The sequence below is a fragment of the Toxorhynchites rutilus genome, chromosome 1 (assembly GCF_029784135.1).
Source record: "Toxorhynchites rutilus septentrionalis strain SRP chromosome 1, ASM2978413v1, whole genome shotgun sequence".
Classification (NCBI taxonomy): domain Eukaryota; kingdom Metazoa; phylum Arthropoda; class Insecta; order Diptera; family Culicidae; genus Toxorhynchites; species Toxorhynchites rutilus.
The window spans coordinates 99,839,287-99,853,454 of NC_073744.1; the positions used below are offsets into that span (position 1 = coordinate 99,839,287).

At 44.0% G+C, this 14,168-nt stretch overlaps 1 protein-coding gene across 3 annotated transcripts in view; it reads left to right on the forward strand.

Moving 5' to 3' along the window:
- LOC129761600 (dentin sialophosphoprotein-like) overlaps positions 1-14,168 on the forward strand; it is a 257,335-nt gene that overhangs the window by 82,917 nt on the left and 160,250 nt on the right. The gene's annotated exons all lie outside the window — the stretch shown is intronic.

Here is a 14,168-nt window from a genome sequence, read left to right on the forward strand (position 1 = left end):
GACAGTCATGCTGTCGCACGCGAGCCCTGCGGTCTGAGCTGCGTCGGATGAATAACGTATCCGAGCGCGGCAAAATAGGGTTGTCCACAACATCTCCCCTCTTAATAGAGGTGGTACGGATCAAACCTTACTGGCGGTCTTCGTAGTCGTGAAGAGCGCCTAGGGATGTCTACAGCTAGTTCTACTTCGACAGCGGACTTGAACTCTGTCGATGTTGGCGTTGTTGTTGTTGATGATGACGATGCTGATGACGGGACGAACGCCGAGACCTCATGACGTGGCGTAGACGTTGCAAGAGTCGGCCCGGAACCTACCATGGTTCTCTCAGCACTGGAGACAGGCTCTGGTGAAGATGGACCTGGTGATTGGCTTGGGAGATCCCAGGCATCCAGCAAAATGTCCAGCGGCAGCGAATGTTGGTTTAAGGTGGCATGTACAGTGGGTTGCTTCGGTATCGCGCCAGCAGCAAGGCGACTCCGAAGTTGGTTGATATGCGAGCGTAGCATTCGGCGATCTTCGACCCACACGTTGTACATAACGTCTCCGATCTTCTCGACGACGACACCAGGAGCCCACTTCCAACCGGTACGACCATGTAGTTTGGCGTACACGGTCTCGTTTCGGTTGAAGGACCTCGGTTGCTTGCGGTCATCGTCGGTTGGTACTGGGACACGTACCGGTGGTGGACGCAGAAGCTCGAGACACGTTCGGATTTTGCGATCAAACATGATCTCAGATGGCGACTTCTGATCCGGCAGAGCACGACTGGGCGTGCTTCGGTACGTCAGCAAGAAGACATCCAGTGCTTCTTCAATGGATCCTCTCGAATTTTCTTGACGGCTCGCTTGAAGGTATCCACAAATCGTTCCGCCTGGCCATTTGATTGTGGATGAAACGGTGCTGTCGTGAGGTGCTCGATGCCATTGGAAGCGCAGAAATCGGCGAATTCGGCGCTGGTAAACTGGGTACCGTTGTCACTGACCAAGGTTACGGGCATACCCAGCCGCGCGAACAACCCACGCAAGATGCTGATGGTCGCAGCAGAGGTGATGCGGGTCGTTCGGATGATCTCGGGCCACTTAGAGAACGAATCGATAGCGAGCAGGTAGTAGTCGCCTTCGATTGGACCGGCGAAGTCAACGTGGACGCGTTGTCACGGAGCGGTCGATTTGGGCCACGGCACCGGTGGGGAGTGAGGAGGTGATCGAGCTACAGACGCACACTGCTGGCATGCCTTGACGAAGCTGACGATGTCGGCATCCAACGTAGGCCAGTACACGTAGCTCCTAGCGATGGCTTTCATTCGCTGCATGCCCGGATGGCCACGGTGCAGCTGTTCGAGGCACCGTTTCCGATGCAGCGACGGAATGACGAGTTGTTCGGCAAACAAAATACACCCATCCACCACAGAGAGCGATTCCTGCCTTGATTGGAACCGGCGAAGTTCTGACCCATCGAGTGTTGACTGGGGCCAGCCGTTCTGAACGTAGCGGTGGACTTGACGTAGCAGCGGATCTGCTTGGGTGTTTTGCGCAACGACACTGAAATTGAGAGGCAACACTTTAACCGTATTAGTTACTACTGACCTAATATCCTCTTCCAGATTGTGACTCGCGCTGAACTTCGTCTCCACCTTGAGGAGATTGTCGAGCGGGTAGCATAGCATGCGCATATTGGGAACGAACTTGCCGTAGTAGTTGATGGCCCCCAAAAAAGATCGCACACCGGATACATCGGCTGGAGGCGGCAGCTTGGTGATCGCCTCGATTTTCGTCGGATCTGGTCGCAACCCGCGACTGTCGACGATGTGCCCCAAGTATCGGATTTGCTGCTTGCGAAACGAACACTTGTCAACACGAATCGTGAATCCGAAATCTTGGATTCGCTTCAGGACACCCCGTAGATTGAGGTCGTGCTCCTCTTCAGAAGTGCCCTTCAGTCCGGCTAACATTGTGTCGATGAGCTGCTGAAATGCGCCAGGCGCGATCTTCAAACCCGGCGGCAGGCGGTTGTAGAGGTAGAGACCACGATGCGTATTGATCGTCAGCAAACTACGGTACTACTCGTCAACTTCCACCACCGTCGGACAAATCTATCTGGCTGAAGATCTTACACTTAGCCAGCTTGGCGAAGATGTCATCCGGAAGTGGAAGTGGATACTGCTGTGATTGGAGAGCTGCATTCAGACCCGTTGAGTAGTCTCCGCAAATCCTGATGGAGCCATTGGACTTGCGGACTACGACGATCGGAGCGGCCCACTCCGAATAATCGACCGGGGTGATGATGTCCAATTTCTCTAACCGGTCGAGCTCGCGATCAACGGTATCATACATAGCGTAAGCTACCGGACGCTTCGGACAGAAGACGGGTCGAACGTTTTCTTTCAACTCCAATTTCACTTTTGTTCTGGTGCACAAGCCGAGCTTCTCGCTGAAGACCTCTGGAAAAGACGACTTGAGTGCACCTGTCGACACTGGCGTTCCAGACACGTGGCAGCAGAAGGTGTCCATAGGGACGGCCCAAAGGTTGAAACTGTCGACCAAATCGGATCCGAGTAACTGCAGCTGCTTCTCGGTTACACGGATGAGCTCACGTCGTGTACTGCTTCCGATGGTGACGTCGCACTCGAACTCCCCATCGAGCGATAGTATGCTGCCAGATGCCGTCTTCGCCTTCACCGTTGCTGACGATAACGCAGGACTGCCAATGCTCCGCCAAATCTCCCTGCTAATGACGGTGATGTCTGAGGCGGTGTCGAGTTGCAGGCGAATTTTTGTTCCGGAAAAGCCCACGGAGACATATCTGCGTCGTTGCTGCACACTGCACACATCGACGACCACCACCTTGGCGGACACTGGTTGCTTCCTGCGCCTCCTTCCAGTTTTTCGGGGTTTGGCACTGGCACAGTACCCCTCACGATGCCCGAACTGGCCACATTCGGAACACTTGTGGCGCTTGTATCTACAGTCCCGAACGTAGTGGAATCCACCGCAAAACCAACATGGCGAATTTGGTTTCCTGTCGGTGTCACTGGAAGGATGTTTCGGTGACTCACGGTCACGCTTTTCGTACCGCTTCCCACCAAACTTTCGTATCGATTGTACTTGGTCGTACGTGGACGAAGATTCGATCATGGCGCTGTCATGCTTCAGGTTGTACAGCCGCTGGCACTCCTCCGAAAGCTGCTCCAGCGTCACATCGTTCCTCTCTTCGATTTTCGTGAGGAGGCGGGTGCGAATCTCGACGTCGTTCTCCGATTTCAAACCACACACGTAGACCAAGCACTTGAATTGCTCCTCCGAGAGCTTACCCAGTTCAAACTCCACGCAAGCTTTGTTCACGCGGCAAGCGAATGCCACATGGTCCTCTGCCGGGTTTTTGGCTATCTGCAGGCATCGGAAGCGACGGCTGATCACCGATTCTTTAGCTCCGAACAGGCTCTTGAGCTTAGCCACTGTTTCTAAAAAGCTAAAATTTTTCGGGAGTTTCGGTAAAATATAGCTCACGTACCGTTCGTGCTCCGATGCACCCAGCTTTCGCAAAAGAAGTCGAACCTTTGCTTCACCATCCAATCTAGCAGCGTCTTTTTCGAAGAGATCGTCGTACCTCGAGTACCAAGCCGCAAACGTCACGTTGGAGTCGGCCTCGAATCGGAATTCCTTGATGTTGCCGGCCAAAGAGTCAAGGATCTGTTCCGGATTCGGTGGTACCTGCACGTTGATTGACGATGCGATCGTACGGAGAAAGCGTTCATGCTTCTCATCACTTTGCTGCTGCTGTTGAATCAGCTGGGTCATCATCTCTCGGTGCTGCTGCTGCATCATTTGCAAAATTTGCACGAACACATCGCTACCGACCTGTGCTTGCGGTTGGTGGGGCGGGAAAGGCGCGTACTGCTGTTGCTGGGCGGCAGAGACGGGAATAAACTGCTGCTGATAGTGGACCGCCGGCACGGGGATAATCGGCTGGTTTTGTTGCCGTTGATTGTTTATCACACCCGTGGGGTCAACACTATTCTGCCCGTCGTCGTTGCTCGCCATCGCACTTTCACTCCACTTGAAAAACAACACGTGAAAAACAACACACACTCGCGATTACTCGTCGCCACTTTTGTACCGCGGGACCCTGGACTTGCACTGGGACAATATCACGACAGGGTTAATGAAACGCGCACGGTACAATAAATAAAAACAAACTTTATTCACGACATGACTAAACGATACATTTCACTATGGACGATAAACAATGACTCTGTCCACAACAATAACAATGTAAACAACAACAACAAGTGACAACCACATTAAAAACACATATATGCGCATCTCCAGCATCGCTCAGTGACAGTCATGCTGTCGCACGCGAGCCCTGCGGTCTGAGCTGCGTCGGATGAATAACGTATCCGAGCGCGGCAAAATAGGGTTGCCCACAACAAAGCAGTTTTAAATTGCTAAAATTTGTATGAAATTTTTTTCTTGGTGTTATTTACCTATTAGACGTACGTCGTTATGACCCTAATTTAAACGATTTTCAGATTTTTCAGATATTCTCACCAGAACATAACATTATAATATAAAATTATCTAGAGACACAATTTTTGCATGATATTTTTTCACTACTTGCAAGCAAAAGTGATTTTCATTTACATAGAGTACTAATTTGGTTTGGGAAAATTAATTCACATTCATAATTTTGATTTTAAAAGTGTGTTCGGCTAACATTGTGTCGATGAGCTGCTGAAATGCGCCAGGCGCGATCTTCAAACCCGGCGGCAGGCGGTTGTAGAGGTAGAGACCACGATGCGTATTGATCGTCAGCAAACTACGGTACTACTCGTCAACTTCCACCTGTAAGAAGGCGTCGGACAAATCTATCTGGCTGAAGATCTTACACTTAGCCAGCTTGGCGAAGATGTCATCCGGAAGTGGAAGTGGATACTGCTGTGATTGGAGAGCTGCATTCAGACCCGTTGAGTAGTCTCCGCAAATCCTGATGGAGCCATTGGGCTTGCGGACTACGACGATCGGAGCGGCCCACTCCGAATAATCGACCGGGGTGATGATGTCCAATTTCTCTAACCGGTCGAGCTCGCGATCAACGGTATCATACATAGCGTAAGCTACCGGACGCTTCGGACAGAAGACGGGTCGAACGTTTTCTTTCAACTCCAATTTCACTTTTGTTCTGGTGCACAAGCCGAGCTTCTCGCTGAAGACCTCTGGAAAAGACGACTTGAGTGCACCTGTCGACACTGGCGTTCCAGACACGTGGCAGCAGAAGGTGTCCATAGGGACGGCCCAAAGGTTGAAACTGTCGACCAAATCGGATCCGAGTAACTGCAGCTGCTTCTCGGTTACACGGATGAGCTCACGTCGTGTACTGCTTCCGATGGTGACGTCGCACTCGAACTCCCCATCGAGCGATAGTATGCTGCCAGATGTCGTCTTCGCCTTCACCGTTGCTGACGATAACGCAGGACTGCCAATGCTCCGCCAAATCTCCCTGCTAATGACGGTGATGTCTGAGGCGGTGTCGAGTTGCAGGCGAATTTTTGTTCCGGAAAAGCCCACGGAGACATATCTGCGTCGTTGCTGCACACTGCACACATCGACGACCACCACCTTGGCGGACACTGGTTGCTTCCTGCGCCTCAGTGACAGTCATGCTGTCGCACGCGAGCCCTGCGGTCTGAGCTGCGTCGGATGAATAACGTATCCGAGCGCGGCAAAATAGGGTTGCCCACAACAAAGCAGTTTTAAATTGCTAAAATTTGTATGAAATTTTTTTCTTGGTGTTATTTACCTATGAGACGTACGTCGTTATGACCCTAATTTAAACGATTTTCAGATTTTTCAGATATTCTCACCAGAACATAACATTATAATATAAAATTATCTAGAGACACAATTTTTGCATGATATTTTTTCACTACTTGCAAGCAAAAGTGATTTTCATTTACATAGAGTACTAATTTGGTTTGGGAAAATTAATTCACATTCATAATTTTGATTTTAAAAGTGTGTTCATTTCTACTGCAACCCCATATTGTCATGCCTACTCCTCCATTCCGTAATACGAAGCTCAATGCCCAAACACTCATGCAAGCGAGCAAAACAAATCACGGTTTCTTCATGTGCCTATATTTTGTGACCGTGTTCGGGAACACATTGCGATCACCAATCATCATCAATGAGCAAGATTGTTATGATTTCAATAGCTTGCTTTCAAAGCAATTTTTAAGCTTTTGAACCGATAAGTGACAATCATATAATTCGTTGACATTTTATCTCTTGGATGAAGTGATTATTATACCACTCCATCCAGCCGGTAAAGAGGTATTAACGTTCAAAACCTTGCAGTCCAGCGTCACTCTCTCGTTTTAGAAACTTTGAACTAACACCCCGGTACAGAAATGAAAGACGTAGTCAAAACCAACATCTTCTATACAATTTTCGACTCTTTTGAGTTGTGTTGGAAAAGTTCTAGAAAGGATAGTAAATCGACGCCTAAAGACCTTTTTAGAGTCTAATTAGCTGCTCGATCCAAGACAGTTCGCTTTTCGTGCGGGAAAATGCACATAAGATCACCTCGAAGAATTACAGGCTATTGTACATGACGTTATTGAGAAAGATCACCACGCAGATGTGGCATCACTTTATCTAAGTAAAGCATTTGATCAGCATGGAGATATCCAGAATTGAAGAGTCTCTTCGACTGGGTGATCCGTGGAAGACTAGGTTTCTATGTGAAAAGTTTCCTAGAAAATAGAACTCAGAGCCATAGTCAACAACACAAAATCTTCATTGAAAATCCAAGAAAGGGGAATTCCCCAAGGCTCGGTTGTATCGCCAACCCTCTTCATAATTATTATGCAGTCCTTTTTTGCAAAAATTCCGGAAAATGTAAATATTCTTGTCTATGCGACATTGTGCTAGTACTAGCGACATTGTGCTAGTTTCAGTTAGCGTCACTGCATCAGCAACAAGAAAAAGACTTCAGAAAGCGATTGATTCTGTTCAAAACTGGGCTGGTTTCGATATATCCCCGAAAAATCAAAACTTCTGCATATATGTAATCCCAAAGCTCACTTCAAAGTTTCCAACCCTAAAATTTTCGAAACCCAAATTCCCTCAATCAAAACTCTCAAAATACTTGGAGTAACTTTTGATAAGAGACTGAGTTTTAAACCACATGCTCAGATGGTCAAAAAATATGCCCGCAATAGATTGAATCTATTGAAGGCGATTTCTGGCAATCTAGCTTTGGGACATAGGAAATCTCTTTTACGGATAATAAATGCTTGGTTAATACCAAAAATTCTCTATGGAGTAAGCATCTTCAGCCGAGGTGGTGAAAAACCACTAAAAACGATCGAACCGGTATATAACAAGGCAATAAAGATAGCCATTGGTGCCTTCGTTACAAGTCCTACCCTCGCTGTTATGGCAGAGAGTGGGCAACTACCATTTGATCGACTCGTTACGAAGATTGTAACAAATAGAGCTATTCGTTACCTTTCAATTCCTGACCGTGACCATGATGTTACATTAATATCTCGGGCAAAGGACCAATTCAAAGAACACACGAATTAGAATCTTCCCGATATATGTGTACATTTGACGGCCATGGAAAGGAATTGGAATGTAAAACCGCCGAATGTTAACCTTGATTTACTCAAGGAAGTTCGTGCAGAAGATCTCCCATCAAAAGTGAAGGCCTATTTCGATCACCTCGTAGTAACAAAATTCCAGTTTGAACATCAAGTATACACTAAGCACTGATGGTGTCGGTTGCGGTATTTTTGAAAACCGATATACTGGTAGTTTCTCGCTTCCTCCCCAATGCACTATTTTTAGCGCAGAAGCATTTTCGCTTCTAATCGCTACCCAAGAGTGCACAAATGATTCTCTTCCTATTGTTCTATTTTATGATCCCGCGAGCTGTCTCCGGGCTCTTCGAAAAGGTAAAAACCTTCACCCATGGATCATTGCAATAGAAGAAGCTGCCTCAGATAAAAATAATACCTTCTGTTGGATTCCCGGTCATACCGGAATTCCTGGAAATATTGTCGCCGACAAATTAGCCGGTAGGGGCAGAATTCAAGAACCCCCTAATGTACCCATTCCTTGCTCCGATGCGAAACATTGGGTAAAACAGCAGAAACAACAGACCAACTTTTCTTCAAAAAATTAAAAATACCACTCTTCCATGGCATGACAGAAACAACAGTAAGGAAAGACGGCTTCTCACCCGTCTTCGAATCGGCCATACAAAGGTCACTCATACATATCTTTTTCAAAGAAATAAAGAAAAACCTCAATGCTCTTGCAACGAGGCTCCCATCTCTGTAAGTCACTTATTACTGGATAGTCAACATACGAAGGATGCTAGAATTAGGATTAATATTGGAAAAAACCTAAGGGACATATTGAGTAATGATGACATTCAAGAGAATAACTTAATTGAATTTTTTAAAGAAACAGGACTTTACAGGAAAATATAGAACATTTGAAACTAGAATAATAAAAATAGTAGAAAAGAAAATCGGAGACGATTGAATCGTTAGATTTAAAGTCTCCGTAAACAAAGGAAAATAAGAAGAAACATTGCAAATACATAGGGGGCGCTTTTGCTCCCACCGAAATGTTGCTTCGTGTAATTTCATATCAATGGCCGATCGTGTATTGTGAAAAAATGATCACAAGTGTAAGTGTAAATTTTGTGTTGTGGTGAAAATTACTTGATATGTGAAACGATTTATTTCAATTTTCAAAAATCAAGCTGTTTTTCCGCTCGAGAACGGGTCGTTTGGTTAAGCGGCGAGAAAAATTGTAGAAGTGAAGAAATATTAGAAAAAGTGATTTCCCATATGCTCTACATATAGTATAGTGTAGGTGTTGTTAATCCAATTAAAATTCGCATTGGGTTGAATTAAACACAAACTAAAAATTATAACAGAAATTTACTTTTTTCGTTTCCAATATGTTTTCTCTATATTAAGGTTAAAGTGGAAGCTAGCCAAAAATGGCTGCCACAATGGCGCTCATTTCTTTCATGTCCCTCCCTCATCACTCGCCCGAAAATCAATAGTTTTACGAAACAGTGTGAAGAAAATGATCGTTTTCGCACACTTCCCATCAAAACTCGAGCAAGTGCTCTGAAAGTTAAATTTTCATTTTTCAATCTTCGACCATGGTTTTGTTTGTTTGGTGAAATTCGTTATTTTTTCGACACTGATGCCAGACAACATCATCGAAACAGCTATAAAAACTACTCAATAAAATGTTATTCCTTAGTCATAGCGTTTCATGTCATGAAAATCAATAGAATAAAATTTTATTGATATCAATACAATTATTATTTTTACGTTTAATGGGTGTATAATGTAAGTTTAAGCAACTTTAACATTGGGTAAGAAAATTGTATTGCAGAGCTCGGAACACTGCCACGGCTGCCTATGCTTTCAAAAATAGTAAACGGAAAAGTATTACATTACATCAAAATGCCTCGGCCAACGAATATGTTCGAATATGCTCTCCAACGTGAATAGGTTCACAACAATACGATCAACGAAGGAAAATATTAAGGAATTCACCTCTATTCCGGATCCCGAACGGGTTGAAATTGGCAAAATAATGCATTTTGTAACCCGTTCGACTTCGATTAAGCACATTTATCAATCCGTTCGTCTTCGAATTATTTCGAAATTTGTTTATCATCAATGCAGGATGCAGACAAGTTCGCAATTTTACTGATATTTAATTTTTATCGGAGACTCTATTCTGTTGCAGTCTACAGGGATATCGTATTTCTTTTCTATATGTCTTGACTCAATTCCCTGCAGTTTTTCAAACATCACTTTACTATTCTCACGGTTACAAAGGTAGCTGGCAGGTATTTATACACATCAACATTTCATATTTTCGACGAAGACCTTCTGCTGGCATCTCTGGAGGTAATGATATTTACTAAATTCCTAAAGGGCACTGTTTAGATTTGGTGCGCTCTATCGCATTTGTGTACAAAAAGATCAATTCAAAAACAAAATTTGCAAATGAGAGTCCATCTGAGGAGGATATTCTAAAAGACGGGTGGGTAATGTCAGGGACATAACCGGAGTGACGTAGGACTATACAAATGGGACAGCTTTTGTTAAATATATATTTTAAATACATTGTTTTATTTTCTTCTCCTACGTGAATACCTACCTATCTACCTGAAAAATGGATTAGTTTACTGTTTACTCTTTATGAATATGTTGAGGGTTGAAAAGAACCTTGTGTTTTTGTTATCACTCGATATTCCCATCTTGTTCGGTTAAACCTTCCTGTTTAGCTATTACGTTTGCCACTCGCCACAGCTTTCACAGTTGGAAAATTTCTTCCTATCCAGCTTGTGACATATTGTGCAGTAAATTACATTTAATGCGACGTGCCGGAGAAGCAGTTTGCCACTCAATGAAACTAATTGTTGCCTTGATGAGCGCCGAACCGAAGCTGCTCTGTTCTTGATGCGGGTTTTCTGATTGTCGTGAGCAGCTTTGCAAGCCAACTCGAGCACTCCGACGGCCGAAACTCTATAATCGCTGTTAGGTATACTGGTGCTCCGGCACCAATCCGTTCGGCCTAGTTACCCTTGCGGAGCAATCAGTGAATGCGACCAACAGAGAACTGGAGACCTGCACGGTTCGAGTGAGACTTTGCCTTTTCCTTAACTTGTCCTCCTTTGTTACGTCCACGGTGCCGATGCCGTACAACCACACGGGTTTACGGTTTGAAAGAAAATAAGATATTTTTTTGGGGTCCGCGTGTTTTATACTCTAGCGGTACACACTCACAGGATAGAGACAAATCGGCAGACTCAGCCAGAGGGGCGAGTCCAACGAGACGAACGAATGAGCGTTAAAAGGGAGCGATGGCAAAAAAAATACATTCATTACGATTTGTTCGCTCGTTGGATTCACATGCAGGCTGAAAAGGGTCCTTTTCAGGATCACAAAATTATCTTCAATCTAAAGAGTTTATTGTTTTGTTGTCACTCGATATCCCCATCTTGTTCGGCTAAACCTTTCTGTTTAGCGATTGCATTTGCCACTCGCCTCATCTTTCACAGTTGGAAAATTTCTTCCCATCCAGCTTGTGACATATTTTACAGTAAATTACATTCAATGCAACGTACCGAAGCGCCACTCAGTGTCGCATTGGAGGCGATTTGAACCTGTAATTGAACATTTGCGATGACAGTGGTACAGTGTCGACTTTCAATGTGCGGTCATAATTTAGATCTCTATGTTTACAAAAATGTCCAACTAAATAAGTCGCATTACATGTCCGTCCAATTAGCTAAATGTCGAACTAATTGTAAATTACTGTACTTTCAATCTGGAAACAATTTAAGAGTTGGTGAAAATTGAATAATCTTGAAAGTCCCCAACTATCAATAAGCTCAGAACTACTGCCAAATTCACATACTCATCAGATCCTGGCAAACAAATTATGAAAACATCAATTTGTGTTTTATTATTATTTTGGATAATGTTTTAGAACGCATTGAACTTTATTTCCTAAACTCTTTTTTTGGAAGGTTTAATGGCCCTGAAAAGCGCCTTGTTTTATGGAATGGTTCCAATTTAGAAAACTTAGTACTCGTGGTTTTGAAAAAAAAACCATTTCGAACGCCCTCGATGCCGCCTTGTTCTGGATTTGCCACCAAAGCAGATTGTAAAAAGAACAAACTTTTTTCTTCTGCTACCTGCTGCCGTTTTGCGATTGCGTTTGCCACTCGCCACTCGCTGCAACTGCCTGTTGTTGTCTTGATGTGTTCTGTTCTGAATGCGGTTTTTCTTATCGTCGCGAGCAGCTTTACCAGCCAACTCGATCACTTCGGCGGCCGAAACTATATAACGGCGGCGACTGGTGCACTGGTACTAACGCGCTCGGCCTAGCTACCCTTGCGGGGAACTCCATATCAACACGGTTCGAGCGGGACTTTGCCTTTCCCTTCACTTTTCCTCCTTTACCATGTCCAGACATGGGTGCTTGGGTTGGTTTGTTGATGTGTTGTGATGCGAACCGATGTGGTGTACGGTTTGAATGAGAATGATCGTTACGGCAGCGGAGCGGGGATTTTTAAGCTGACTGGCTGGCTCGAGAATTACGCATGTGTGAGACTTCGACCAATGTTTCGTTCATTTTTTTCTTTTTCCTTTCCAATCGTGCTTCATTCTATTTCGCTGCTGCTCTGGTTGCCCGTTTTGGTCGGTACGATTTGAGGAGCACAAAATGGACCAATAAAAAATGGGCACATAGTGAATTTTGAGAATGCTTGATATTTCACAATTATTCAATTATTTATCTCAAGAAAAATGAAATGTTATTCGTTATGATAGATGCGTAGATATATTTCCTATCAATTGATGCAAAAACCTTTGCGATCTATTGAGAAATGCTCGAGTTATAAGCGTTCCAAATCTTGCATTTTTTCGTACTTGTTCAGTGCCTAGATTTCCATTTCACCCCCTATATCTTCCGGTTAGACGTAGTCCTACGTCAAAAAAAAATGTAAGATTGTCATTTGTTTCTTTCTTAAATGTAACAGCACTATTCGCATTTCCGCACATCGGGAAGAAAAAATAGCATTATATTAGATCCGCCATTATGAAGGTCAGCAAACTCACATCAATGTGATATCTAATGGACAGACCAATCCACCAACATTGATTCCAAGTGCCCCAGCAAACTTGCAATGACAGCTTCACCAATGTAGAGCCCTCCGCCAAATCTATCAGCAGCTAACATCCCTCCAAATCCAATATTCGCACATACTTTGTCGAACCTAGCATACTACCCATACCTCTCGCCAATGCCATCAGCCGGTAGCTATCCAGCTTCGATAACTTCGAATGGGGCGATCCCGGACCAGCGCCAACACCTGTCAATCAAGGATCATCTAGTCAATCCACGATGCCATCATCACCTGCGATTGGAGTGGGCGCGGAAACTTCACCATCAGCAGCTGCTTCATCAAATGTACCCTCGGGTACTGCCACTGCCATTACCGCTGTTGGAACACTTTAAGCACAACCTGCGACAGTTGGTTTCCTAATATTGTGGTCGAGGAGCAAGAAAACCGTGACTGGTTGGACATTTTCTTTACCTTGTGTCGGGTGTGAATCCTGATGACCGTGGTACAGCGCGGACTCGATTATATACAGTTTTTGATTTCTGTTCACTGTATATAATCGAGTCAAAATTTTTTTTTATCTGTTTTTTTTTACATGTATTTTTCGATTTTTGAAAATAAAAGAGGAATTTGATTTTTGAGTCATCAGAAAACACCTTTCTCACACGAAAAAAAAAATTATCCAGATTGTCTTAGGAGGTGATAGACGATTATATTTGATGAAAAAAATCCTCCTACGCATATTTTCGAATTTCAACAATGACAGAGTTATAGAACTTTTTTTTGTTTCGGACTCTGTTGCTTCAAACTGGCTCTACATTAAAAAGTACGCTACGGAAGACAATTTTGATGATTTCATTTGAAAGATGAGAAAAATTAGTACAGGATTAGTAGTGGAACAACTCAATTAGTGAATGTTAATAACATTTTGGAAGTGAAAAACTTCAAAGTTAATAATTTTTAATGTGTTATTATTAATTTTATCCTAAAATTTTAAATTGAACTACATTGTTTTGCAACAATTAAATTGAAGTTCTTTAACCGCTCTACAATTCGTTCTTTGACGCCCAACTTCTATCTTTCATTATTTGGCTGCAATATCGATCTAAACAATTCCTGGTGAAAATTCAAGCAATATTTTAAAAAATCCCGATTTTTACCCCACTGTACATGTAATAGCCACTTAAACTTCACCTTAACGCTGAAAGGTTCTCCTTTCCTTCTTGAAATAAGCTAGAAAAAAACATTTTTTTCCAAGCTGTATATAATCGAGTCCAAAATTGTATATAATCGAATCACATATAATCGAGTCTGTATATAATCGAGTCCGACCTGTATATCTATACTCGTCTCCGGCAAGATGCTTAACGGTAGTTTTCGTAGGAGTGTTGCTCTATCTATATCAACTCGGCTTTTTCCGCAACAATAACACCGATCGGTTGGAAAAAGCTCGCAGAATTGTCGTTCAGCAGATCAACAATGCTCACGGA